The sequence below is a fragment of the Bos grunniens genome, chromosome 22, assembly GCF_055505025.1.
Source record: "Bos grunniens cultivar Pamir isolate PY7600 chromosome 22, Bosgru_T2T1.0, whole genome shotgun sequence".
Classification (NCBI taxonomy): domain Eukaryota; kingdom Metazoa; phylum Chordata; class Mammalia; order Artiodactyla; family Bovidae; genus Bos; species Bos grunniens.
In genome coordinates, this window is record NC_141186.1 from 35,706,841 (window position 1) to 35,733,815 (window position 26,975).

The 26,975-nt window shown below is 41.3% G+C and overlaps 1 long non-coding RNA gene across 1 annotated transcript; it reads left to right on the forward strand.

Moving 5' to 3' along the window:
• The first annotated feature begins 300 nt into the window (after positions 1-300).
• Positions 301-25,445, forward strand: LOC147348287 (uncharacterized). Its single transcript, XR_015151357.1, has 2 exons — positions 301-420; positions 25,315-25,445. It is a non-coding gene; the product is annotated as an uncharacterized LOC147348287 (long non-coding RNA).
• Positions 25,446-26,975: the final 1,530 nt, after the last annotated feature.

The window sequence follows — 26,975 nt, forward strand, 5'->3', positions numbered from 1 at the left end:
TTAAAAGAGAGTTGGTGCTGGGTTATTTGTTTGAAGAAACTGCTGCTGTCAGGAATGCCTTTCCCTGCACTAACACACCTTGGGTGAAACCTCTCATCCTTGTCTCTACTTTCATTCTCTATTGTTGACAGGCAGAGTCAAAGCCAAAATCTTCACGAGCTACAATTTTTGCTAACCCCTGGAGGAAGGAAGGGCAGGGAGATAGCAAGAAAAGGCCACACTTAGCAGAGATCACTCAACTGCACCATGAGAGAAGGACTGAAACTATCTCAAGCTTCTCTGAATAATCGAAGTGACATCACAAAGGTCTGATTCCTTCTAAAGAGTAATCCTGTTCTCTTTTTTGCAGTAACACCAATCCCATGGGGATATTTTCATTGCCTGATCATGAACAAAAGAGAATGGCTACAGTGTATCCAGGTAGGCCTGGGTTTGTATGTCTCTGGGCTTCCTCAACTGTAGACATCATAATATATAACTTACTTCATAAGACTGTACCATAATTTGATGACTCTTTCATAACATTATCTTGCTATTCTGTAACAATATACAAAATACAGGGACTTCCTTGGCAGCCCAGTGGTTAAGAATCTGTCTTCCAATGCAGGGGATGTGGGTGCAAGTCCTGGTCAAGGAACTAGGATCCCACATGCTGCAGGGCAACTAAGTCCACCCACTGCAACAAAAGATGCCACGATGAAGATCCCACGTGCCACAACTAAGACCCAACAGAACCAAAATAAATAAATAAAATAAAATTTTAAAACACATACACAAAATACAAATAGAAAAGTGCATATATCCTAAGTATAAAGCACAATGAATCGTCACAACTTAACAATATACTGCTGTAGGAAATTCTCTGGAGATCCAGTGGTTAGGATTTGGTGCTTTCACTGCTGAGGCCCAGGTTCAGTTCCTGGTTGGGGAACTAAGATCTTGCAAGCCTCAAAGCACAACCTACATATATATGAGTGAGTGAGTGAAAGTCGCTCAGTCATGTCCAACTCTTTGTGACCCCATGAACTATACAGTCCACGGAATTCTCCAGGCCAGCATATTTTTAGCCGTTCCCTTCTCCAGGGGATGTTCCCAACCCAGGGATCAAACCCAGGTCTCTTACACTGCAGGTAGCATCTTTACCAGCTGAGCCATCAGGGGAGCCCAAGAATACTGAAGTGGGTAGCCTGTCCCTTCTCCAGTGGATCTTCCTGATCCAGGAATCAAACCGGGGTCTCCTGCATTGGAGGCAGATTCTTTACCAACTGAGCTACCAGGGAAGCCTATATATACATACACACACATAGAAGTGTAACCATCACTTTGATCAGAAAACAGAATACTTTCAGTGGCTCAGTAGCTCTTTCCAGTCTCTATGATCTATGTTAATTTTATTTTGCTATGTAAAAATCCAGTTTAGTGCCTTAAAACAAGATACATTGATTACCTCAGCTTCCACAGGGCAGGAGTCGGGGTGTGGCTTAGCTAGATCCTCTGCTCAGGTCAGAGGTGAGAATCAAGGTGTCACACAATGCTTGGGTCTTATTTGTGACCTGAGCTCATTCATGTTGTTGTTGGAACTCAGTTTCTTATGGCTCAATAACTGAGGTTCCCCTCTTTCTTGCTAGTTGCTGGCAGGATACCAGTCTCAGCTCCTACAGGTTGCCCACAGTTCTTGCCATGTGGCTTTCATCCAGTTAACCCTGTTGCTTTCTTTCAGTCTAGCAGTAGCTGATCTCTCTAATTTCTATCTCTGACCTTTAAATGCTCTTTCAAGAGCTCACCTGGTTAGTTCAAGCTACCCAGGTCAATCTCCTGGGTGACTAAGATCTTAGTCACAGGAATTATATCCCATCAAATCACAGGTTCCACTGTATTAAAGTGGCAGAGGTTATGCTAGGGAGTAATACTACTGGTATGGATCATGTGGCTGCCTTGGAATTCTCCTACCACACCCTTCTCTAAGGGTAGCTGCTCTCTGACATATATATAACACAGGAGTTTTACCTATTTTTGATCTTTATAAAAATGGAATCATACAGTATGCCTCTTGTGTCTTGTTTCCTGGATTCAACATTACAGTTGTGAAATACACTCATCCTTCTATATGTAATTGTAGATGGTTCATTTGCATTGCTGCGAGTGTGAATATAACACAATTTACTTACTCATTTAAAAGTTGATGGGTATTGGGGTACTTCTTCTTTTGGGGCTATTACTAACATTGCTCCTATGCATATTCTAGAAGATATCTTTTGGTAAGCACCTGTACACATCTGTGTTGGGTATATTTTTACTAAGGAGTGGAATTGCTGGGTCATAGGGTATGCATGTGTTCAGCTTGGGAGAGAGTGCTAGTTTTCTAACGTGGCTTTACCAAGCTGTATACCCACCAACAATGTTAGAATATTCCATAAGCCTGTTTTGAAGAATGTAAAATATGATCATGATAAAGAACACAGGACAGGATCTGGGATATATTAATAGTAATAACTAAATAATAGTATTCCCAGTGGAAATTAATTAATGCCAGGTGTTATCTTCTGTTACACTATTTTTTGAGATATGTGTGTCCTGCTTATTGATGTACCCCTAGTGCCAAGCCAAAATGTATTAAATAGCCTAAGGAACATATCTGTGTAGAGTAGTTTCCTGATCAGAAACAACTTCTTTAGATTTGCATTTACTTTCCTTTTCCTGGGTCCCTGCATCAAGGCACACAATAAGATACTGAATCTCCATTGGTCAGATCTGAAAGTTGTACAGGACTCACTGAGAAGGTAGTTTCTTCAAACTACAAGCCAGCCAGCAAAATAAAGGACCACGGTGATTTTGCATACAGCATCTATCTCTAGAACAAAACTACTCAGATTGTGTCTTGCAGGACAAGATTTAAAGAAAGATAGCTCAGTTGGTGGGATCACTAAACGAAAAGAAATGTTTTGCTTTAAAACCTAGCCTAGGGGCTTCCCTGGTGGTCCAGTGGTTAAGAATCCGCCTAGCAACGCAGAGGACAGGGGTTCCATCCCCCGTCTGAGAGCTAAGGTCCTGCATGCCAAGAGGGCACTAAGCCACAACTAGAGAAATCTTGTGGGCCTCAGTGAAGAGCCCATACATGGAAATAAAGACTCAGGGCAGCCAAAAAACGAAAAACAGAGCTTAGGGAAAGATTTTATCTCCCTTTGCACGTGATTAAGGGCTTCCCTGGTGGCTCAGACGGTAAAGCATCTGCTTGTAATGCGGGAGACCCAGGTTCGATCCCTGGGTCGGGAAGATCCCTGGGAGAAGGAAATGGCAACCCACTCCAGTATTCTTGCCTGGAGAATTCCATGGATTGAGGAGCCTGGTAGGCTACAGTCCATGGGGTCGCAAAGAGTTGGACACAACTGAGTGACTTCATTTCACTTCGCTTTGCTTGCATGGGATTAACACTTGAAAGAGGACACTTAGCAGTAAAGAAATGCTAATCTTCTGTACTGGGTTACCTTTTTATCCATGGGCTCAAGCATACCAGCTCCTCCTAATTGTTTGTTTGTCCTTACTCTACTCCTAATAGTCTTCTAAGGCTGCAATTGCATGCCTTAGAAGGCCAAGTCAAGTTAAAGGGAGTAGTATCAGTAATAACCAGCTCTGGAACACCAGCCTTGAAATTAAAGTTCTTGCCTAGACCAAAAACTCTTCAGAAATTGGTCTGACTTTAATTAGTGGTCACTTCGCTCCTCTAAACTTCTAATTCCTCATTTGTAAAATAGGGCAAATAAAGGCAACAACTTTAAATCATTGATTCAAGAAAGATTTCATTTCCATTATATGCTAGATTCTGCTTCAGGCAATGAATAAGTTTATCAAATGCTAATCATAAATCAGCTACTGTTTAATAATTAATAGTAATAATAATTAAATAATTATTTGCAAATCAACTATCAACTTGGTGAAAATGTATCTGAAAAATGTGGAGTCTTATGTGCTGTGTGCTTAGTTGCTTCAGTCATGTCCAGCTCTTTGTGACCCCATAGACTCTAGCCCACCGCCTCCTCTGCCCATGGGATTCTCCAGGCAAGAATATTGGAGTGGGTTACCATTCTCTTCTCCAGGAGATCTTCCTGACCCAGGGATCAAACCTGCATCTCCTGGGTCTCCTGCATTGGCAGAAGGGTTCTTTATCACCAGCACCACTTGGGAAGCCCATGGAGTCTTGGGCTGGCTTAATTATTATCAACAATTATTTGCATACCAACTCTTCACTGGGTGGGAAAGTATCTGAAACATCTAGAGTCTGAGGCTGGCTTCCTAACCCACCTAACCCCAAACTTACACCCACCCACAAAAATAAATCATATGCCCACTGACGACCACAGTTAAATCCAACTCCTCAAGCCTGTATCCTCCAATTATTGTGAACCAGGAATGACAACTGAGTTTATTGTCAGCCTAAGAGCTTCATAATTAAAAAAGGGAAATTTGCCACGTTTTAAAATCATAGAAAAATTGGGGGATTATCTGCCCCACATTTCCCCTCCCATTGGCTAAGAAGATTAGGGGGCAGATCATGAGATGGGTCTGAAGGCAGACAGATTCTCATTCTCCTCTATTTTCTTACCTTCCCCACCTTCTGTCCCCTCCTGAGTCCCATCCCCACCTCCTAGAACAGTACAAGAAACTACCAGTGAGAAAACGTTTCCAGAGTGTCTTTTTCTTTCCTATTAGAGAAGTGTTCAAATTTGCTTATGGCCTTATTCATATTATTAAAGAGTAAATACTAAATTAACATTGAAAGGGGAACAAAACCACAGGAAGAGAATGGTACTAAACAGAATATTCATCTCTGGAGGGGCTTCCCTGGTGGTCCAGTGGTTGGGACTCCCAGCGCTTCCACTGCAGGGGGCATGGGTTCTATCCTAGCTGGGGAACTAGGATCCCAAATGCAGTGGGAAGTGGCCAAAAAATAAAAATAGACATTGAAGCAAAAAAAAAAAAAATTCCATGATAAATAACAACAAAAAATAATCTCTGGAGCCAAAATTCTTAGGTTCAAATCCTGGCCACTTCATTTTAAGGCTGCCAGATAAAATACATGGCAGCCAGTTAAGTTTAATTCTTAGATAAACACCAAATGCCCATTTAGCAAAAATACAGAGATATTTGTATTTACACAGTGGCGCTAGTGGTAAAGAACTCACTTGCCAATACAGGAGATACAAGAGACGTGGGTTCAAATCTGTCCCAGGAAGATCCCCTGGAGGAGGGCACGGCAACCCACTCCGGTATTCTTGCCTGGAGCAATCTCATGGACAGAGGAGCCTGGAAGGCTACAGTCCATAGCGTTGAAAAGAGTCGGATGGGACTGAAGGTGACTTACACGCACACACACACTAAAAAATTATTTGTTGTTTGTCTGAAATTCAAATTGAACTAAGTGTCCTGTATTTTTATTTGCAAAACCTGGTCCTTCTACTCTGTTTACTGTTTTTGTGACCTGATGCAGGTTCCACAAATTCTCTATGCTTCAGCTTTCTCATCTGTAAAATGGATGAGAAATGGGTGTAGTAAAAGCACATTCTTCATAGAACAGTTGCAGAAGTTATTTTCCTTGTTCAATAAATATGTGTTTTTCTTCCTTCCAGAAACACGGGTAGGGCAGTACTTTCTTGCTCTCTTCAAATTAGGTGAGGCCTACAATCTGCTTTCAGTTCAGTTCAGTTCAGTTCAGTCGCTCAGTCCTGTCCGACTCTTTGCAACCCCATGAATCGCAGCACGCCAGGCCTCCCTGTCCATCACCAACTCCCGGAGTTCACTCAGACTCACGTCCATCGAGTCAGTGATGCCATCCAGCCATCTCATCCTCTGTCGTCCCCTTCTCCTCCTGCCCCCAATCCCTCCCAGCATCAGAGTCTTTTCCAATGAGTCAACTCTTCGCATGACATGGCCAAAGTCCTGGAGTTTCAGCTTTAGCATCATTCCCTCCAAAGAACACCCAGGGCTAATCTCTTTTAGAATGCACTGGTTGGATCTCCTTGCAGTCCAAGGGACTCTCAAGAGTCTTCTCCAACACCACAGTTCAAAAGCATCAATTCTTCGGCGCTCAGCTTTCTTCACAGTCCAACTCTCACATCCATACATGACTACTGGAAAAACCACAGCCTTGACTAGATGGGCCTTTGTTGACAAAGTAATGTCTCTGCTTTTCAATATGCTATCTGCTAAGTCACTTCAGTCGTGTCCGACTCTTTGTGACCCCATAGACAGCAGCCCACCAGGCTCCCCCGTCCCTGGGATTCTCTGGGCAAGAACACTGGAGTGGGTTGCCATTTCCTTCTCCAATGTGTGAAAGTGAAAAGTGAAAATGAAGTCGCTCAGTCGTGTCCGACTCTTAGCGACCCCATGGACTGCAGCCCACCAGGCTCCTCCGTCTGTGGGATTTCCCAGGCAAGAGTACTGGAGTGGGGTGCCATTGCTTCGGGTTACATGTGCTTTAATTTGCTTCCTGGGGGTCCCAGAGGCTGCTCTCCAGGCGGAGGCGCCAGGCTGGGCTCTTCTGCAGCGGGCCCCCCACGACAGCCCTGCAGACCCTCGGGAAGGGCCGTGTCCTCCTGCAGGCCGCCTGTGCCCTCCATGAACTCCTCGTAGGTGATATTCTCTGCAAACGGCCGCGGCCCGAGCAGCTCCACCATGTCGGCCCGCTCCAGCACCTCCTTCTCCAGCAGCCGCCTGCCCACCTTGTCCACCTGCTCGCGGCAGCGCGTGAGCAGGCCCGGGGTGCACGCATGCGCGGAGCCGATGAGCCGCCGCACCTCCTCGTCTGTGAGCTGGGCCGTGGCTTCGCTGAAAGGCTTCTCCACCAGCGCCTCGCCTGGCCGCGGGAGATCGAAGGACACCTGGCCCAGTTTCTCGCTCATCCCGAACTGCACGATCTGGGCATAGGCACTCTGGGTGACCTTCCTCAGGTCGTCCTGGGCGCCCGTGGTGACCCGCCAGAAGAACAGCTGCTCAGCCACGTGGCCGCCCAGCATGGCACACATGCGGTCAAAGAGCTGCTCCCGTGTGTACAGGTACTGCTCCCTGGGCAGGCACTGGGCATGTTATCTAGGTTGGTCATAACTTTCCTTCCAAGGAGTAAGCGTCTTTTAATTTCATGGCTAGAGTCACCATCTGCAGTGATTTTGGAGCCCCCCAAAATAAAGTCTGACACTGTTTCCACTGTTTCCCCATCTATTTCCCATGAAGTGGTTGCTGCTGCTGCTGTTGCTACTAAGTTGCTTCAGTCATGTCCGACTCTGTGCAACCCCATAGACGGCAGCTCACCAGGCTCCCTCGTCCCTGGGATTCTCCAGGCAAGAACACAATCTGCTTTAGCCAATGAGAAGTGAGCAGAAGGAAGGTATTACTTCGAGCAGAAGTCTTAAGTACTGCTGCACAATTTGCCAGCCTCTGTTTCCTAGTCAGAGGGGCCTGCAATTTTCCAGGTGCAGCCAAGGTAGACAGAGGATGATGTGGAGAGGAGCCTCCCACTTATACCCACAAGGACCCAGAAAAACTTAAGTGTGAAGGAGAAATACATATACAGTTTTTATTTTATGGAAGTATAGTTGGGAAAGGTCAGTTTTAATTCCAGGCCCAAAGAAGGACAATGCCAAAGAATGTTCAGACTACCACACAATTGCACTCATTTCACATGTTAGCAAGATAATGCTCAAAGTCCTTCAAGCTAGGCTTCAACAGTATGTGAACCGAAGACTTCCAGATGTACAAGCTGGATTTAGAAAAGGCAGAGAAACCAGAGATCAAATTGTCAACATCCGTTGGATCATAGAAAAACCAAGAGAACTCCAGAAAAAATTCTACTTCTGCTTCATTGACTACACTAAAGCTTTGACTGTGTGGATTACAACTAATTGTGGAAAATTCTTCAAGAGATGGGAATACCAGATCACCTTATCTGCCTCCTGAGAAATCTGTGTACAGGTCAAGAAGCAACCGTTAGAATCGGACATGGAACAATGGATTTTTTCCAAATTGGGAAAGGAGTACGTCAAGGTTGGATATCGTCAGCTTGCTTATTTAACTTATGTGCAGAGTACGTCATGAGAAATGCCGGATTGGCTGGAGCACAAACTGGAATCAAGATTGCTGGGAGAAATATCAATAACCTCAGATAGGCAGATGATACCACCCTTATAACAGAAAGCAAAGAGGAACTAAAGAGCCTCTTGATGAAGGTGAAAGAGGAGAGTGAAAAATCTGGGTAAAACTCAACATTTAGAAAACTAAGATCATGGCATCTGGTCCCATTACTTCATGGCAAGTAGATGGGGAAAAAATGAAAGTAGTGACAGACTTCATTTTCTTGGGCTCCAAAATCACTGCAGACATTGACTGTAGCCATGAAATTAAAAGAGCTTGCTCCATGAAAGAAAAGTTTTGACAAGCCTAAGGCAATGGCACCCCACTCCAGCACTCTTGCCTGGAAAATCCCATGGACGGAGGAGCCTGGTGGGCTGCAGTCCATGGGGTCGCAAAGAGTCGGACACGACTGAGCGACTTCCCTTTCACTTTTCACTTTCCTGCATTGGAGAAGGAAATGGCAACCCACTCCAGTGTTCTTGCCTGGAGAATCCCAGGGACGATGAAGCCTGGTGGGCTGCCATCTATGGGGTTGCACAGAGTCGGACACGACTGAAGCGACTTAGCAGCAGTAGCAGTAGCAGTAGCAGACAGTGTATTAAAAAGCAGAGACATCATTTTGCCGGCAAAAGTCCATCTAGTCAAAGCTACAGTTTTTCCAGTAGTCATGTACAGATGTGAGAGTTGGACCATAAAGAAGCCTGAGCTCCAAACAATTGATGCTTTCAAACTGTGATTCTGGAGAAGACTCTTGGGAGTCCCTTGGACAGCAAAGAGATTAAACCAGTCAATCCTAAAGGAAATCGATTATTCATTGGAAAGACTGATGCTGAAGCTGAAGCTCCAATACTTAGGCCACTTGATGGGAAGATCAGATAATTGAAAAAGACCCTGATCCTGGGAAAGATTGAAGGCAGGAGGAGAAGGGGACAGAGCATGAGATGGTTAGATGACATCACCGACTCAATGGACAAGAGTTTGAGCAAACTCAAGGAGATAGTGAAGGACAGGGAGGGCTGGTGTGCTGCAGTCCATGGGGTCAAAAAGTGTCAGACAGGACAGAGTGACTGAACAGCAACAATAGTTGATTTACAATGTTGTGTTAATTTCTACTGTACAGCAAAGTGATTCACATATATATATTTGTATACATATTCTTTAAAAAATTATTTTCTATTATGGTTTATTCCAAGATACTGAATATAGTTTCCTATTCTATATAGTAGGACCTTGTTGCTTCAGATTTGCATCTGATAACCCACACTTGCAATCCATCCCTCCTTTGCCTCCCCTCCCACTTGTCAATTGCAAGTCTGTTCTCTATGTCTGTGAATCTGTTTCTGTTTGGTAGATAGGTTCATTTGTGTCTATGTTTAGATTCCACGTATTTGTGTCATATGTTTAAATTCCGCACATAAGTGACATCATATGGTATTTGTTTTTCTCTTTCTGACTATTTCACTCCACTATTATTTCTCTTTAGGTTCACCCATGTTGTTGCAAATGGCATTTCATTCTTTCTTAGAGCTGAGTAATATTCCATTGTATATGTAAACAACATCTTCTTCAACCATTTATCTGTTGATTGACATTTAGGTTGTTTCCAAGTCTTGACTACTGTGAACAGTGCTTATATGAACATTGGGGTGCATTTTTCTTTTTGATTTGTAGGAGTTTGAGTAAACTCCGAGAGTTGGTGATGGGCAGGGAGGCCTGGCGTGCTGCAGTCCATGGGGTCACAAAGAGTTGGACACAAGTGAGTGAACTGAACTATTCAGATTTACATCCAGGAGTGGAATCACTAGATCATATGGCAACTCTATTTTAATGTTCTGAGGAGCCTCCATACTATTCTCCACAATGGCTGTACCACTTTACATTCTCATCAACAGTAAAGGAGGGTTCTTTTTTTTTTCAAACTGTCTGGAACTTTTGTTATTTGTAAACATTTTAATCATGGTCATCCTGACAAGGGTGAGGTGGTACCTCACTGTAGTTTTGTAAACACCTGTAGTTTTAAACACTGAAATGTGAGAGCTGTTCCTTAGCATCTCTGAACCCACCCTGACAGAGTCCATAGGAAGACTGCATGACATAGCAGTTAGCACTGGGAACATGAATGGTATATAGCAACACTATGTAGGTAATTTGACTGTGCGGATCACAATAAACTGTGGAAAATTCTGAAAGAGGTTGGAATACCAGAACACCTGACCTGCCTCTTGAGAAACCTGTATGCAGGTCAGGAAGCAACAGTTAGAACTGGACATGGAACAACAGACTGGTTCCAAATAGGAAAAGGAGTATGTTGAGGTTGTATATTGTCACTGTGCTTATTTAACTTAGATGAAGAGTACATCATGAGAAACATTGGGCTGAAAGAAGCACAAGCTGGAATCAAGATTGCTGGGAGAAATTTCAGTAGCCTCAGATATGCAGATGACACCACCCTTATGGCAGAAAGTGAAGAAGAACTAAAGGGCCTCTTGATGAAAGTGAAAGAGGAGAGTGAAAAAGTTAGCTTAAAGCTCAACATTCAGAAAACTAAGATCATGGCATCCAGTCCCATCACTTCGCGGCAAATAGGTGGGGAAACAGGAAACAGTGGCTGACTTTATTTTTTGGGGCTTCAGAATCACTGCAGATGGTGACTGCAGCCATGAAATTCAAAGACGCTTACTCCTTGGAAGGAAAGTTATGACCAACCTAGACAGCACATTAAAAAGCAGAGACATTACTTTGTCAACAAAGGTCCATCTAGTCAAGCCTATGGTTTTCCCAGTAGTCACGTATGGATGTTAGAGTTGGACTATAAAGAAAGCTAAGCACCGAAGAATTGATGCTTTTGAATTGTGGTGTTGGAGAAGACTCTTGAGAGTCCCTTGGACTGCAAGGAGATCCAACTAGTCCATCCTAAAGGAGATCAGTCCTGGATGTTCATTGGAAGGACTGATGTTGAAGCTGAAACTCCAATATTTTGGCCACCTGATGCAAAGAGCTGACTCATTTGAAAAGATCCTGATGCTGGGAAAGATTGAGGGCAGGAGGAAAAGGGGACAACAGAGGATGAGATTGTTGCATGGCGTCACCAACTCAATGGACATGAGTTTGGGTAGACTCTGGGAATCGGTGATGGACGGGGATGCCTGGTGTGCTGTGGTTCCGACACGACTGAGTGACTGAAGTGAACTGAACTGATGTAAGTAATTATTAGTTTAAAAAAAAGTGTGCAACACTCTTTCAGTACTAAACAGGGGTTGAGATAGGCCTTGATTGCTGTCCCAGTTTTGGTAATAAACATGTATTGTCCAATTTTCTGTCTCCAGGCCAAAGAAATCTAATCTACCCCTTCCCCACAGTGTTTGGTAATAAGCTCTGTAAAGTCAGCAGCATTGAGCTCAGGAAGTTTCTTTAATCATTAGACAGAATTTTCATGTCGAGAGCACTCCTGATATAGGTCCACTCAAATTGCAGCATCGGTTCTAACTGAACGGCGGACTGGATCGCAGATGACCCGGGCTGAGCAATCTGCGGAAGCCAACCATGTGCACAGTAATTCAGAGAGGGCAGAGCCGCAGGATCCAGGGGAGAAATCATGGGCAGTTAATGAGAATCAGATGCAGTGTAACTCCGACCGCAGCGCTCGTCCTGATCTCTGGGCACAGAGAATTACATCCATAAACAGACCAGACTTGATTTTATACAGCACTTTCATCCCCCAAAGAATTCCAAAAGCGTTCCAAAAGAATGCTCTGGTTGCTGGTAGCTCAGTGATGGGGAAGACAAACAGGGAAATTGTTGTGTTCACAACCCAGGCTCTGAACCTTTGTTAGAATCTCTGCCCTCCAGAATAGGCTAGCTTGGGAGACCAGGAACCCTTTCCTGTTATGAAAAACATACTCCCCCTGTCCCTTTCAAATATAAACATGCTTATAAAAGAAAGCCAAGCGTGCATTCAAGAGGCTTTCAAACTCTAAGAACCATAGTAGAAGCACATAGTTCATATCAGATTCAATGATTCACTATATTGATTTCTATGTATACTTGGATATATACATATTTTTAAATATACAACTTAAACGAAACTTCACTAAATACTACTTACTCTTCTCTTCTAACATGTGATGTATTCTGATGTTATCTATTCTATTTCATTTATAAAATGCTGACCACTCTCCATAAGTTAATACTGTTATTGTTTAGTCACTAAGTTCCATCCAACTCTTTGTAAACCCATGTAGTGTAGCCCTCCAGTCTTCTCTGTCCATGTGATTTCCCAGGCAAGAAAACTGGAGTGGGTTGCTATTTCCTTCTCTGGGGGATCTTTCTGACCCAGGGATCAAACCAGCGTGTCCTGAATTAGCAGATGGATTCTTTACCCACTAGCCTCCTGGGAAGCCCAAGTTGATGTTACAATCCACATATATGCAAGATCTTACATTTTGAAATTTGTTTCACTAAAAGATAGTGAAAGAGAGTGGAGGACTCTAACGTCACAGCCCTTTAGTTACACCACAACAGACAACCCTGGGACAGTTACTTCACCTTTTTAGGTCACAAACTTTCTGGGATTCTTTCTGGTTTAACTTGCGGAAATTTTTATGTATGGCACTTATGTAGAAAGTGAAAGTGAAAGTTGCTCAGTTGTGTCCGACTTTTTGCAACCCCATGGACTTACAGTCCATGGAATTCCCCAGGCCAGAATACTGGAGTGGGTGGCTTTTCCCTTCTCCAGGGGATTTTCCCAACCCAGAGATCAAACCCAGGTCTCCCACATTGCAGGCGGTATCTTTACCAGCTGAGTCACAAGAGAAGCTGAACCTAAATTCATATGCTGAGACTTTTCCCCAAATTCCTTTGTTGATTCAGAGTTGGGTTTAAGGTATGGAGAAAGTCCACTTTCTTTTAGTACTAAACACAGTTTTGGGCGGCCCCTGAATCAGAATGGTGAGCTTTTTGTCGTCGTCGTTGTTGTTTTTCTATTGCAGGTAACAAAATCCTCCCTGTATCCAAGCACACACAAAGGAAATTACTGGTTCAAATAGTAAACTAGTCTAGAAGCTATAGATTTTAGCACAGATGGACACTGTCTTCCCTCATCTCTGGGTTCTACTTCTCTCTCTCAGCTATTATTTTGTCCTGTTATAGATAGGATTGCTCCTTGAAACTAGTGAAGATATTTGTTTGTCAACACCTCTAGACTTAAATTCTTCCAGCCTAATAATCCAAAGGAAAGAGGGCACCTCTTTCCTGACTGTTTAAGCAAAGTTCTAGACTTCTCATCAGCCCAGCTTAGGGGGTCACATTCCCATTCTTGAACCCAATACTGTGGCCAGGTATATGCACTGTTCCAAATGGTCATGTCTGGACCGCGTGTCTACCCCCAGGGCACAGTGATGGTCTCAGAACAAGCAAAGTACGTGAACTTGAGAATCTCACACAGGAAAATGAATGGGCCATATCCAGAAGTCAGGGACACGAATTGTAAGTAGATGACGAAAAAGCAAAGGCCGTTACTGACCTCTGTGCAGATGTCCAGATATAACTCCAGTCTCTGCTTCCTATTCAGTCTTAAAGTACAGAGACAAAGCTGGCATTCTATCACTCTACTTGAAGAGTACTTTTCTCATCAAGAGAAATCCTGACATTTTCTCTCTCCAATCACTTTGAGAAGTTAGAAGCTGTGGCAAGGGATTCTCTTAGCTTTCAAATGGAAAACTTAATGTGCCATGAACTTCTGGTCATAAGCTAAGAAGTAAAAACTCTCTTTGGGCCTTTTAGAAATCAGCTCTCCAACTTTATGGCCATGGTTTGTAGTGTACTAATTACCTCCCTGGTTGTACAGCAGCTGCCTTCGCAAACAGAGTTGAAACCTGCAGGTCACCTTGGATTAACCAATGTATTGTGTGCACAACTGCCAGGGCCCAGAATATGTGCTCTGTCTTGAACAGAAAAGCACACGAAGAGGGAACACACACAGGCACACAAAACAACTTTGGCTAAATCTGACAAACAGGAAGAAAGCATATTGGAGAAAGATGGCTTGGGTATGATTATTTTCCTGCATTTTGCTAAACACCATTTATCTTCTGGGAAGAAGTACAAACAGAGCTGTGGCTTTCAGACTGTGCAAATATTATTGCTATGCATGCGAAGAGATTAACTCACTGAAACATAGAAAAACACAGACTCTAAGGAGTAGTACAGATTCTTTCTTTTGACTTGCGCCTTTCTCTTGTCAGATTATCATGGCCAGCATTTTGGTTTTTTGTTGGCTTGCCTTTTTAGGGTGTTTGTTCCTTGCTTTGGTTTGGGGTTTTTCTTTCTTTCTTCTTCTTCTTTTTTAAATGATTTCTCACAGAATAGTTCAAAACAAACTGAGAAAATGCAACCTTACTGTGATGTAGGCTCATTTATCACCTTCAAGAAACTGACAGTTTTTCTTCGATAACACTATTTTGCCTTGGGTTTAAGATGCAAAATACAATAGTTATTACTTTATAGGTATCCCATCAGGAATAAAGAAACTGGTGTTTTACCCACTGCCTAGAACACTGTCCCCTCCTTTTTCCTTGGCTGTTTCTTTTTTCATTTTCATATCTTTGCTTAAATGTCAGGACTTAGTTTCTTAAAAATTAAACATACTCAAAAGTAAACAAAATTACCACAACAACTGAGCAATTCTATTTTTAGGCATGTGCCCAAGAGAAATGAAAACATCTGCACAAAAACTTGTGCATGATTGTTCGTAGTGACATTATTCTTAAGAGCCCCAAACTGGGAAACATCCAAAGATTTGTCAACTGGCAAATGGATAAAATGGATAAACAAAAATGATATATCCACAGATCGAAATATTATTTAGCTGCAAAAAGTACTGATATATGCTACAACACTGATTAACTGAAAAACCTTTATGCTAAATGAAAGCAGTCAATACAAAAGATCACATATTGTGTGATTCCCCTTGTATGAAATCTCCAGAAAAAAGAAAATCTATAGGAAGTACTCAACAGGTTGCTTGTGACTAGAGATAGAAACAGAAATTAACTGTACATGGGAATGAGGGAGCTTATAGGGGTGATGAGAATGTTATAAATATTGTATTTTTATGATAGTTATACAACTCAGTCAATTGAATGAAAATCACCAAATTGTACAACAAAAAAATTTTAATAATAATAAAGCCAGGGCTTTTTTAGCCTGAGATTAAATAAAATGCCCTTGCTGTACCTTCCCTTGGCTCCTGCTTTAGATAGCCTCATTCCATGTTAAAGTACCTGGATTTGGTCTCAGATACACGTGGATTCTATTCTCAACTGTGCTATTTACTGGTTTGATCTTGGACAAATCACTTCCCCTCCTTAAGACTTCAGGGTGCAGGTCTATTTGTATTGAATTATTTGTCATAGCATCAGAATGTTTTTGTGTTTGTATCCTTTCTACCTAACTAGACCATGCACTTAGGGCCTGTTCTTCTGTCTCTCTTGTACTATGCCTGGTGACACAGCTGACATCTCTGGGCAGTGCAGTGTGGAGGGTAAAACCTCTGCAACCAGGGTGCTTGCATTTAATGACCCACTCCCTAGCTGTGTGACCGTGGCCAAGGTATTTAACCACACTGATTCACTATTCTTAAATGTTGGTTTTTTTGGTGTGTATATGTGTGTGAGTTATTAAAGTCTTCTGAAAATTAAATGAGATGATACAAATTACATGAGGTGAAGCATGCTGACACATATACAGTGATCAGAACAGTGCCTGGGGGCCCATTAGAATTGCTACGTGCTAGGTATAATCTGTATACTCCATATCTGGACAGATACACATAACACACATCTGCTTGGCTTTTCACTTCCCACAAGTGTTTGGATCCACTCTCGAAATGCATCACCACCAACCAGCCTTGGTAACACTCTTCAACAGAAAATGCTCACCTAGACCTCTGAAAGCCTGGGTGTTTATGGTTCTCCTTTAATCCTCCGCCTCAGTTCCTCATCAAAGTAGGTTGTCCTTCAGTAAAAACTTAACAAATGCTTTTGTACTTGGATTTTGTACTAGCAAATTCCATTAATTTGAAGAATTGTGCACTTAGCATAGTAATTGAATGCTCACTGAGTATTGGAATTCTAGGAGGTGGAGACTGAAATACTTGTCCTTGAGAAGTTTGAGATCAGCATCAGAGATTCCCAAACTCCCTGGGTATCAGTGACCTCGAGAAACAGTAGGTGATAAAGTGTGGCAGGAGGAAGGAAGGATTAAAAAATCACTCCTCTACCCCATCACCTCCAGAAAGTTACATCTAACTAAAACAATTTTTTAAAGTAATGTAATATCTGCAGAAGACCATCTTTAGAAAACCTTGCTATTTTCATTGATCAGTAACATGCAATCAATGTAAACATAACATGTTTGCTATGCAAACACAGTCTCAGTTAAGTCCCCTATGAGATTGTTCCTCAAAACGAACTTCTGACTTACCCCTATGTTGAAATTTTGGAATTGTCATCCAAGTATTAAGTTTTGTTTGCTCATTTACTTATTTAAACCAGTATTCTGGTGGATTTAAAAAATACAGATCCACTGGACTTTCTGACTCAGAATCTCTAGAGGTAGAACCCAGGCATCTGTCCTGTTTACTGTCCCCCGGGGTTCAGTTAACAGATCTGTGTTGGGGAACCACTGCTCACAGGTGGCAGAAAGGGAGGATGGGTTACACTAAAGACAGGGAGACCAGTGAGGAGGTGAGAAGTGAGGAAAAGGTGAGCAAGGCAAGGATGTGGGGGGCTTAGCCCCTCAAGATGTCCATGTCCTCATCCCTCATCTGACATGGCAAAGGACTTTGCAGATGTGATTAGGGACCTTGAGAGAGGGAGGTTATCTGGGTGAGTTCTTAGTGTTATCACAGTATCCTTGTAAGACGAAAGGAGAGGGAGATTCAGTTGTACAAGAGGAAGAAGTCTTTGGATGGGTGACCATAGATGCAGGGAGAGGAAAACTGTTGTTCTTGTTGGAAGCAGCCATTAGGCTTGATCAACGCTGGTGTTAATCCACGTATAATTTACAGTTGGGCCTCCATGTCTATGCTTCTTCTGCAGCCATTGATTCAACCAACAGAGGACCATGTACTGCTATATTATTTACTATTGAGAAATATCCCCATATAAGTAGAAACATGCGGTTCAAACCTGTGTTGTTCAAGGGTCAACTGTACAGAAATATGTAGGAATGAAGCCATTAAGAGCTGGCAATTGTTAGATTATGCAAGGTTTAAAAACAGAGCGAGAAGGAAGAATCAAAAAAGAGTCAAGATTTCTAATTGTTGATGGATGAATTGATTCCTGACCTCCTCAAAAAAAAAACCCCAAAAACAAAAAAGGAGGTTATAAAAAAAAAAATAGTGTTTGGGCTTTTACTCAGGGAAGGTACAGGTGAAGATGGCCAACAGATAGCTGGATATACAGGTTTAAGATTTGGGTTCTATCATCTGCAAAAGGGAAAGCTGAAATATAATCAATGTCTGCTGGTTGCGGGGACTAAAGGAGACAGTGTATGTGGAAGTCTGGTGTGTGAAGGTATTCAACACACCAGAGGAAATACCTCCACCACAGCAGAGTTCCATGATCTGGGGTCTGTTTCCAGGCAAAGGAGGCCATGAGACTTTGTCCCTTATCCCCACGGTCACCCCATTAGTCTATTTGGCAGAATGCAAAATGCTAACTGGAGTGGTCATTAAAATAGTCACTAACATCAGCTAAGGTTTAAATGCCTGGTGAAAGGTACCTCTGTTGACCCCAGAGGAAGACGCAGGCTAATGCAGCCAGTCAATATTTCTTAATTGAGTAAAGCTTCATTAATTGGGGCACAGAAAGGCTCAACTCTTAACAGAGTTTATGTTTTCCCTCTTTTTAAAGAAAAGGGAAGCAAATGAAGAGTTTAACAAGATTTCCAGAGGGAATATTTAAACACCTTACAAAAGCAAACTGCTTTTAATCACCTTCAAACACTTGAGAAGCACCATTGGCCGTCCAGCTGATTTCTGAATGGCAAATCATTTCTAATTCTTTATTAAGCAAGTACTCGAGGGAAGATGAAGGAATAATTTTATAACCTGGTTCTATTTCTTGGAAATAGTGAAACTGTTTCCTTTAAAATATGTCACCATTCTGACCTCCACTCATTCTAATTGGCTTTCCTCTAACAAGGAGTAGGGGCGTCCCTGGTGGCTCAAATGGTAAAGAATCTGCCTGCAGTGCAGGAGATGTGGGTTCAATCCCTGGGTTGGGAAGATTCCCTGGAGAAGATTTAGTGAAAGCTATGGTTTTTCCAGTAGTCATGTACAGATGTGAGAGTTGGCCCATAAAGAAGGCTGAGAGTGAAGAATTAATGCTTTTGAGTTTTGGTGTTGGAGAAGACTCTTGAGAGTCCTTTGGACTGCAAGGAGATCAAACCAATCAATCCTAAAGGAAATCAACCCTGAATATTCATTGGAAGGACTGATGCTGAAGAGGAAGCTCCAATACTTTGGCCACCTGATGGGAAGAGCTGACTCATTTGAAAAAACCCTGATGCTGGGAAAGATTGAAGGTGGGAGAAGAAGGGGATGACAGAGGATGAGATGGTTGGATGGCGTCATTGATTCAGTGGACATGAGTTTGTGCATACTCCGGGAGATGTTGAAAGAAAGGGAGGCCTGGCATGCTGTAGTCCATGGGGTCACAAACAGTCGAACACGACTGAGTGACTGAACAACAAAAACAAGGAGTCAGATAAATGAGAGTTTCATAGATCTTCTCCAGAGCTCCTTCTCCACCACCTGTCTTAGCCATGTATTTTGAGGTTCCTGGACTCAATTCCAGTGTATGAGTGTGTGTAGGGGTAGGGCTCCTTCCCATATCAACAAGCAATTTTCAGGACACCAGGTGGCGTCCTATGATTCAACTCAATTCTGACACTGCATACCCAGATATAGCGTCAGGTTTCAGAGTCAGGGTTCAGTCCCACAGGAGTGCCCCATCTGCTCTCTGCTGTCCCACTTCAGTTATCTCCTGTGCTTGTGACCAGCTGGCTAGAGACTGGAGGTTCTGATGATTCTAATTCATGATGCCAAATGCAAGTCCAGGTTGTCAGCTGTGCATCTGACCAACTAGCTATAGACTGAAGGTTCCCACAGCCTCCTCCCTTAATTTGCTAGAGCAGCTCGTAGAACTCAGAAACATTTATTTACTAGGTTACTGGTTTATTATAAATGGATTTAAAGTTAAAAGGATTTAACTTTAATAATAGCCAGATGGAAGTCAATAGCCAAAAATCAAAAAAATTCAATTAAAAAATAGGTTCAGTTCAGTTCAGTTGCTCAGTCATGTCTAACTCTTTGTGACCCCATAACTGCAGCACACCAGGCCTCCCTGTCCATCACCAACTCCTGGAGTTTACCCAGACTCATGTCCATTGAGTCGGTGATGCCATCCAGCCATCTCATCCTCTGTCGTCCCCTTTTCCTCCTGCCCTCAATCTTTCCCAGCATCAGGGTCTTTTCAAATGAGTCAGTTCTTCGCGTCAGGTGGCCAAAGTATTGGAGTTTCAGCTTCAACATCAGTCCTTCCAATGAACACCCAGGACTGATCTCCTTTAGGATGGACTGGTTGGATCTCCTTGCAGTCCAAGGGACTCTCAAGAGTCTTCTCCAACACCACAGTTCAAAAGCAGCAATTCTTCAGTGCTTAGCTTTCTTTATAGTCCAACTCTCATATCCGTACATGACCACTGGAAAAACCATAGCCTTGACTAGATGGACCTTTGTTGGCAAAGTAATGTCTCTGCTTTTCGATATGCTGTCTAGGTCATAACTTTCCTTCCAAGGAGTAAGCATCTTTCAATTTCAGATATGCTGAATAGATATTTTTCCAAAGAAGACTTACAAATAGCCAATAGGTGTACTCAAAGATACTCCATGTCACTAATCATAAGGGATATGCAAATCAAAACCACAATGAGATGTCCCCTCACACCTGTAAGTAGGCCTATTATCAAAAGACAAGAAATAGCAAGTGTTGGCAAGGATGTGGAGAAGTACTGGAGAGAATGTGTATTAGTATAGCCACTATGGAAAACAGTGGGCTTTCCAGGTAGCCTAGCTGCTAAAGAATCCACTTGTAATTCAGGAGACCTCAGTTCGATTCCTGGATCAGGAAAATCCACTGGAGAAGGGATAGGCTACCCACTCGAGTATTCTTGGGCTTCCCTGGTAGCTCAGATGGTAAAGAATCAGCCTGCAATGCAGGAGACCTGGTTTCGATCCCTGAGCTGGGAAGATCCCCTGGAGAAGGGAATGGCTATCCACTCCAGTATTCTGGCCTGGAGCATTTAATGGACACAGGAGCCTGGCAGGCTACAGTCCATGGGATTGCAAAGAGTCAGACACAACTGAGTGACCTCCACACACATGGAAAACAACATGGGGGTTGCTCAAAAAATTAAAAATGCAGCCGTAATGTGATCCAGAAATTCTACTTCTGGATATTTATCTAAAGACCTCAAAAACACTAATTTGAAAAGAAAAATATGAGCCTCCATGTTTTGCACACACAGACACACACACATACAGTGGAACATTATTCTGCCATAAAAGAGAATTAAATCTGGCCATTTACAACAACGTAAATGGACTTTGAGGGTATTACGCTAAGTGAATACTACATGATCTTACTTACATGGGGAATCTAAAAACAAAAAACCAAGATGATAGATATAGAGAAGAGCTGATTGGTGGTTGCCAGATGTGGCAGGTGAAGGATGGGAGGAACAGGTTAAAAGAAAGAAAAAATTAATTAAAAAAAGGTTTTTTTTTTTTCGTCCCAGCTCCCATCATCTTCTACCTGGACTCCTGCAACAGTTCTTCCTCTAGCTTGTTGAATCTACTCAACAGTCTTCTAATTTCCCCAGTGACAAGTGCCAGTGAGATCTACCCAAAACAAAGTGTAGTCTCTGGAGTCAGACTGAATGGGATCATTAACCCTGGGACTTTTGCTCCTGCATAGTGTTTCCTAACCTCATTGTCTTCATCTGCAAAACTGATAGCAGTCACTGCCTCTGAGGTTTCAGGTGAGGATTAGGTGAAGGTGAAGGGCTTTCCTTGGCACCTACAAATAACAACTGCTAAGTAAATCTAGGTTCCATGACTGTGACCACTTGGCCTGTCCACCAGCCAACCAGTTTAGACAATCTCACCCCAGTTATTACAAACTAGCACGTGTTTATTCTGCAATAGTCATTTATCAGTTTATGAAGTAAAGTGCAAAAGGAGGTTTATGCCTTGTTTTTTTTTCCCCATAATTTTTGAGAAGCATAATTAGGAGAATATGCATATAACTTAAATGAAACCAATCATGCTTATGAACGGTCTAAGTCATGGATATAAAAGGAGCATTTAAAATATGAGTAGATGGATTGTTTCATTATTCTTTCTTTAAAGTGAATACAATTCCTTTCATATGCCTAACAGACTCTTCCCACAACTTATCTCCTGTAGCTCCCAGTAAAAAGATCAAAAACATCTTTAAAGAAATTAAAAAAACAACTCTGAGTGAGCCATTAAATATTCAGAAGGGCACTTAATCTATGAAGAAAGAATGCAATCCGTAGCTGACCGGAGATAAACAAAGAAAAATTAGAAAATAATGCTACTCTGAAATCTTCATTGTAATTCTCTCTAGACACAAATAATGTGTTTTCTATCAGGTGATTCCTTTTTTCTTAGGAGCTGTTCTAATTGCTTAAAATTTGCTCTGAGTTGGGTAATTCAAAGTGTCTCACCATCATATTTTGTGGAAAAGCTCATTATCTTAATGTGAAGGAAGCTTTCTCTAAAATGATGAAAAGAATATATTTAAATGAAATGCCATTTTATTCTTTTTAAAGGACTTAGGGCTGCAGTTTGTACTTTAAGAGGCTCTAAAGACCGAAGACATTACAATGGCTACTCTCCACACCCAACCTCGTATTTCAAAATAAAAACAACTCTAAAATAAGTGGGGGAAAAGGCCAAAGTTCTACTTTTCCCACAAGGACTACATTGTTGATTTCCTTCAAATAGCATATACTTAAATTCTTCAAATTTTTTCTTGGTGAAGTTACCTGATCGGCTTAATTTGCCTAGTACAGACTCAGCGTAGTACGGACCCACAGGACTCGAACTATTTGCTAACTAAATAATAGTATAGAGCTCTTTGCAATTAACCCATCACTTGTACATAAACAGTACCTCAGCAAAGCACTACTGATTTCCTTAAGTAAACTAAATGGGCACCCTTACACTGTTTATTTTTAAAACTTGTTTAGCATGTTCAGACAGCAGAGAATATTTCAAAAACTCCGCAGGTTTCAGTTTATCAGAATTTGAGTTAATGAGTTTTTGGTAGGTAGCCTAACATGTGGAGAGAAGGAATGAACAAAGAAGAGAAGAAAATTATGTACAATGGCTGTTAAAGATAACAGAACACAATCTTTTCAGTGGATTTTAAGCATTTGGGGAGTAAACAAAATATTCTTTTGTAGGAATATGCTTGACACCTGCTGGGAAACCCATTTTCCCGGGAAGGTGAAGGCTTTCAATACCTGCTCAATTACTTTGTGCCTTGTCACTTGTTAGGCGACTGAAATTTTAAAGAAAAAGATGGTACTAGTTAACACCTCATTGCTGCAGGAGTCATTCATTCAGCAAGCAAACTTTTTATTGGGTCTATTCAGTATCAACCTATGATCTTAGATAATTAGGATGAAATTACCAACAAGACTCATATATAACCCTCGTCACACAGAACATACATGTTTGGAGAGGGGAAGAAAGCTACCCTTGAGGACATTTATTTCCTAGTAACCATGTGCCAGGCACTCCTTTAGCACATTACATGTGAATGCATTTTTATGAATTTCACTGATAGGACTGAATTAGAAGCTATGCAATTCCTGTCTCTCCTTGCAGTTACCATCAAAAGTTGTTCAGCAGGAATAAATTAATGGTTAGGATTAATACACACACATTACTTTACATACATATATATCTATTATCTGTGTATATATACATAATAGATAACCAAACAAGATCTACTGTATAGCACAGGGAACTATACTTAATATTTTGTGATAACCTATAAGGGAAAAGAATTTGAAAAAGTATATATATATGTAAAACGGAATCACATGTATTTATATATATAACAATCACAGTATGGTGTGTGTATATATATATATATATGCATGAATGTTAAGTTGCTTCAGTCATGTCCAACTCTTTGCAACCCTATGGATTGTAGCCTGCCACCCTCCTCTGTCCATGGAATTCTCCAGGCAGTAATACTGGAGTGGGTTGCCATTTCTGCCTCCAGGATATATATATATATATATACACATACACATATACGTTAGATATAAACATGTATGTATAGGTTATATATATAATGTATATATGTTATATATATAACCTATACATATATGTTATATGTGTGTATATATGTGTATGTATGTATATATAACACTGAATCACAGTGTCATACATATGAAACTAACACAGAACTGTAAATCAACTATACTTCAATTTTTAAAAATTTGTTAGCTGAAAAATTAAAACCACCATCATTAAACCTAAATTTCTCCAAAAATTTTTTCTATGTAATATATTTAAAAAGGGACCTATGTTCTTCAAAAATGTCACTGTTATGGAAAAAAAAAAAACGTGAAGAATTGATCAAAATTAAAGGAGACATAGTAACAGAATGTAATAAGTAATCTTGGTCTGAATCCTGTACTGTAGAAGAAAAATACAATAAAGATCCTTATTGGATCAGTCAACAAAATTGGAATTTTGTTCCAAAAACAGATTGAATAGAAATATTGATTAATGTTTAATTACCTGAAGTGGGTAACTATAGTGCAGTTATGTAAGAGAATGTTCTTATTCTTAGGAAGACACAGTAAAGAACTTAAGGTGGTATAATGAATGCAACATAACTGCAGATGGTTTGGGAAAAATATTCTATATATGACAAATGACAAAGTAAATAGGGCAAGACATTAACAATTGGTGAATCTAGGTGAAGGGCATTATGGAGTGTTTTTATACTATCTTGGTAATTTTTTTTTCTTGATGCTTGTAATTCCTTGCAAATAGAAGTTTAAAAATACTGTAAATCTAAAACGTAGGCTCCCTAATAACACAAAGGTAGGGATGAAAATTCCAAGTACATACTCTCTGCAGCTGGGGATCATTAAGAATGATGTCCTGTTGTGACCAGATATTAAAAGTCTGATCTACTATGGTGAATTTCTATGGATCTGGGCAATAAAATGGAACATTCTCCCAGCCTAGGATTTTATTATCATTCCTCTAAGGATGTATTCTTGGTTAGATATTCTTTATTTTGGCTCCAGATCACCTACAACTTCAGGATGTGTTTTGAAGTCAATTCATCTCCAAGGCCTTCCAAATATTGAAAATGTCATCAAAATATGAAGTAGAACTGAGCAGACTTTTGCGTTAAAATTCTCCCAACCTATTCCCATTTCCACTCATCACTGTGTGTGTGAGTGTGTGTGTGTACGTGTGTGCACATCCACACGCACTCCATCATGTCCCACTCTTTGTGTTCCTTTGGACTGTAGCCTGCCAGGCTCCTCTGTCTGTGGAATTTTCCAGACAAGAATAAGAGAGTTGGTTGCCATTTCCTTCTCCAGGGGATCTTCCCAACCCAGGGATCGAACCTACGTCTCTTGTCTCCCGCACTGGCAGGTGGGTTCTTTACCAGCTGAGCCACTAGGGAAGCCCTGAGCCACCAGGGATGCCCACTGCGGAAGTTTTACTGAAATCTGAAATCCCTAAGTACCTTAGTCTCTTGATAGCTCAAATATAACTTTTTGCCCTGATTTAAAGTTTTCTTTAACAATGTGATTTATGCGCTAACTTAGACATTTCTCAGGAGATGAGGGATTCAAAGAGCAGCCATGACTTGGGACCCAGGGAAGGAATAATTTTATGGAGGCTCAGTTATAATGGGGAAAATAATTCTTACCTCAGAGGGGATGATGTAAGAGATAATTGTCGTTTGCAAAATGCCTCAAGGTCTTGAGATAAAAGGGGTCATTTTGGTGTATCAGGCTGTCATTTTTATTATGTGCTTTCTTATTTTTCTTTTACAGATTATGGAGCAAAATCGTTTTAAATGAATTCAAAGCGGTTGCCTTACTTCACCGATTAAACCACCTACTTGCCCTTGGTCATGGGCAGAGTTCTTATCAATGGAATGAAGAATAAAGTAATTCCTAGCTTTGTTGCTTCTCCTTTTAATTTCACTGGCTTTCTAAATGAGCTACTTTATTTTCAATATATTATTCCACTTTAATTACTTCCGTATTATTCTTTTAGTTTAAATTATACAAATGACGCTTGCCTTAGCACATTAATGGTAAGTGTACAGCCAGGGAAATTCAATTTCACCGTCTTAGTCTAATTGGGCTGCTCTAACAAAGCATCATAGACTGTGTGGCTTCTAAACAACAGAAATGTGTTTCTCACAGTCTTGGAGACTGGCAGTCTGAGACAAGGGTGCTAGTATGGTTGGGTTCTGACGAGCATCCTCTTCCGGCTTGTAGATTGCCCTCTTCTCCTAGTGCCTTCACATGGAGGAAAGTGGACACGGGAGTACTCTAACCTCTTTTCATAAGGGCACTAATCGGTGGCTCAGACAGTAAAGGATCTGCCTGCAATGCAGGAGACCTGGGTTTGATCCTTGGGTTGGGAAGATCCCCTGGAGAAGACAACAACTACCCGTTCCAGTATTCTTGTCTGGAGAATTCCAGGGACAGAGGAGCCTAGCAGGCTATAGTCCATGGAGACAAGAAGAGTCAGACAGGACTGAGCGACTTTCAATTTACTTCAATCCCATTTACCAAAGCTTCATCACATGACCTAATGACTTCCACTTCCAAATTCCATCACATTAGGAGTTAGAATTAGGGGTGGGGAACACAAACATTGAGTCCATAGCATCCACCAATATTTACTGAACACCTGTCATGTGTTAGGCACTGAGAGAAAACCGGTGGACTCACTTGCTGAGTTTATGAAGCTTGGAGTTTAGTGGTGCAGAAGCACAAGGAATAATCATAAAATAAATAGTCCATTTTAAGGTTTGACAAAAGACATAACCAGAGGCTTGATACTATTAGGATAGAGCCTGGTATAAACTTCTAATAGATCTTCCTAGTTCTGTTTGTAATAAATGTGATTGCAGATGTCCTCAGAGGTAAGACATTTTAATAACACACTAATTTGTCAGGAACAGTGTATCTAGGTCAAAGGAAGAGCTCAGTCTCAATTGTTAGTGATGATTTTGGTTTTCTCTGAGTTTTAATATTTTTGAGGATATGATGGAACATTGCAACTGTAGAAAAAAATTGCAGACACTGAGCCAAAACTGGTTCTTATATAATTGACTGTAAGCATCAAGAGGAAATTAAACATTTTTAAAAAGAAAAATACAAAATAAACAACACTGCAGTAATGAACTTAGGGACAAAATATTTATGAGTCATTGCAGTTCCCTAGTGGAACATCTAGTTATCATTTATTGAATGCTTTCTCTTTATACAGAGTAAGGACTCAAAAAATGATACCTATTACTGTGTTCTATTTTGGAGGCTCATATTGTGGTAAGGACTCACTCAGATTAGCTCAAACAATGTGGAGATGTCAAAAGGATCTGAAAATACAGGCAATCAGCAATTTCAGTTCTGTGGTAAATGATCTCACAGGGACCTAGAAAATGAAATGTTCTATCTAGTCTAAGACTAAGAAGAGG